The following is a 3099-nucleotide window of genomic DNA, read 5'->3' as shown; positions in this document are numbered from 1 at the left end:
TTGACAATGACCACCTTACACTTAAATTGACGTGTAGGTTGTGTGTTATCAACCTTCATGTTTGAAACCATGTTTAAAACATGGAAAATCATAATTAAACCATGGAAAAGCATTATTCAACAATAAGCATTCAAAAAACCCCAACCCTTATTTCAAAACCATAAAAATTGCATATGAGCAACACTTTAAAACATGTGAATTTAACAAATTAACAATGAGAGAAGACTAACATGCCTTAAACACTAAGAAATTTGGAGAGAAATTGACCCTTGAGACCTTGGATGACCAAATTGATGAAAACCTAGCTTGACTTGCTTTAGGGAATTAAGAGAGCCTTTTGTTATGTTTAAGAAGTTACTTTGATTGGTTTCTGAGTGATAATAACACCTTAAAGGGGTTATAAGATGTGGGTTTCAAGTTGGGTAAGAGGGAAAATATCTACAATGCCCTTAATTTAAAAGATGGAAAGTGCCTATTATATATAGTTTTGATAATGAGCTGCTAACTGCGAGGAACCTAGTCCCTGGATATTCATGGTATAGTATAATTAGCACACGCTTATGCCTAGTTTTATCCTCTTTTGTAACAAACTTTCAGGTGTTGCTTATACTGAATAGAACACCTGGTCCTATGATATTTCATCCCTAATCATCACTCATCTATAAAAGAAAAAAGATGTTTCTTCTTTAAATGGGTTTTGAAAAATCCAAAGAGCGAAGAGAAGCAGCCAAAACCCCATTTCAACACTGCTCAATTTCTTAGTTATATGTGTGTTCTTAAATAGAAATTATTCTTAAGTGAGTTCTGATTTGTAAACGAATTACTTATGATATAAGAGTATGATATCTTTGAGTAGACAGTTCTTAGGTAAAGTTGCCTAAGTTTTTTTTTGGTTAAATTTATGCTTTTATTAATAATCAAGAAACACAAAATACAAAGGTATCAAACCGGGTCAAACACCGACCCGGTCCATTATAATAGAAAATAACATATATAAAAAAGGGGTAGGGTTTCTATAATGAGCTAAGTCAGCTCTTTCACTCTTCTTAGCTCCCCGCCTCCATCTCCATGGCTAAGTATGAAAATCCTCAGCTAATTCTGCTCCTTCTTTAGGTGATAAATGTCATTCCCTAGATCTGTTGCTTTTTCTCTTTGTCCATCTTGCAAGAGTAAGCTCCTTATCTCTTCTACTTTTTTGTTTAGAACTAATGGACTTTTCTTCATTTTCAGCTGAGATCTACAGTGTAAGGGTGAATGCAATTATTTTTGGTGCTAAAAAGATGGGTTTAGTCTACTGAGCTTTGATATTCTATTTTGGTAAGTGCCCTTTCATGTACTTGTCTGCACCTTCTACTTGTGATGTAACCAATTTTTTCTTGCCCAGTTGATGAAGGGAGGGAGACTGTAGGAAGCTCGGACCCATGGAAAACTAGATAGTATCAAAATCCTCAGCTACTTGAGTGTAAGATCCAACCTATGGACCTCCCGATCTACTGAGAGACCATTTTTGTTGGCTGGTGTAGTTAGGATAAGTAGTTTTTTCCTTTTTTTATTTGCCTTACAAAGGCTGTAAATCTTATGCATGTGGAAAACTATTGCTTTTGCCTTCCCATTATGTTATCACTAAAGTGCTGCTAACTTTAAGTATGAAGTTTGATACTTATCACTATTTAGAATCTTTCTACCCATGCTTGGTAATTGATGGAATGATGTATATATGAATGTCTCTTCTTATAATTCTATGTTAGCTATGTAGTCTACAAGTTGATATCCATCCCTGTATGTATGTACTATTTGATAATGTTTGGTAGAGAACAATTGCCATATTTGCCGAACTGTCTCATCTAGCTTCCATGGTATTACCCATTCCCTGCTTAAAATTTTCTGCATCAGGAGTGAGTATGTCTGAATGATTATTTTGTCCTTAACTATGAATTGCAATGTCTTGCTGCACTTAATATATCCATAGCCTCAGCTTCCACACTACTTGTATCTTCCATAACAGCTCCCTGGATTGCCCTTAGAGACCCTATATGTATTATACTTAACCTAACCATCATTTGGAAGTTCCCATAACACTAGTGTTACATTAATGCAAGGCTTCAAATGACTCAACTGATTAATAATTCCTGGTTATTCAAATGAGAAATCTAACAAAGGTTTTCTAACCTTAAGTAACATTCTCACCTGTCTAGTAATATTAGAAATCAGCATCTGCACTGATAGCCCATTTCTTTCATGTTTTAATGCATTTTTTCTTATCTATAGTTCCCATATTATTATCCCTGGAATAGCTTTATTATATATTCTCTACCTATCTTTAACTTGAGCATTCCACCAAGCATATATAGTGTTCCTTAAACTCAGTCCTTGAATATTAATACGTGCACAAGAAGAAAAGTAGGACCATGTCCTGTTAGCATAATCAGATCTTAGCAACACATGAGACACTATCTCTAGTGTTGGATTCTAGCAGCTCTAGTACTTTGAAGGACCCTCTACACCCCATCTTCTGATATTAGCATCCACTGACATTTTCCCTCTCCATATTCTCTATATAAAAAATACTATCTTAAAAGGTAACCCTTTAATCCATAGCTATTTGTAAAAGTCATTGGTGTCTTCTTTACTTCTGACATAGTTCTATGCTGGATTGACACTAAATTTCCCTCTTGTTTCTAAAGTCCATTTAGGAATATCCTTTAAAGTTGTATATTGAGGAGAAGGTATTTTCTGTACAATGTGGTCCACAATTTCCTCATCAAAAAAGATAATTTAGCAATTCAACTTTCCAATGACTGTTTTGTACGAAGTCTTTAACTCTCTGATAATCATCATCCCATTACCTACTATTTTCGATAATGGAGCAGAAATCCTCAACTCCGCTCCAATTATCATACCAAACATGACCATCTCTTTCCTTCAGCTTCTTCATTATAAGATAATCTGTGAGGTTTCTTTCTTGCAATATATTCTACCAAAACTCAGAACCACCTCCTACTTTCCATATCACCTCCTTAGGAAGAAGCTTTTTGCAGTATTTATTCTTCATAAACTCACTCCAAAAAAATTAATTTGTTCTGAAGTTCAACCATAATT

The 3099-nt window shown here is 34.6% G+C and overlaps 1 long non-coding RNA gene across 1 annotated transcript; it reads left to right on the top strand.

The window, feature by feature from the left end:
• Positions 1 to 1034: 1034 nt before the first annotated feature.
• Positions 1035 to 1676, top strand: LOC107845217. Its single transcript, XR_001666746.2, has 3 exons — positions 1035 to 1113; positions 1231 to 1317; positions 1385 to 1676. It is a non-coding gene; the product is annotated as an uncharacterized LOC107845217 (long non-coding RNA).
• The last annotated feature ends 1423 nt before the right edge of the window (positions 1677 to 3099 follow it).

Source organism: Capsicum annuum, chromosome 10, assembly GCF_002878395.1.
Source record: "Capsicum annuum cultivar UCD-10X-F1 chromosome 10, UCD10Xv1.1, whole genome shotgun sequence".
Lineage (NCBI taxonomy): Eukaryota > Viridiplantae > Streptophyta > Magnoliopsida > Solanales > Solanaceae > Capsicum > Capsicum annuum.
This window is presented reverse-complemented; position numbering and strand designations above follow the sequence as displayed.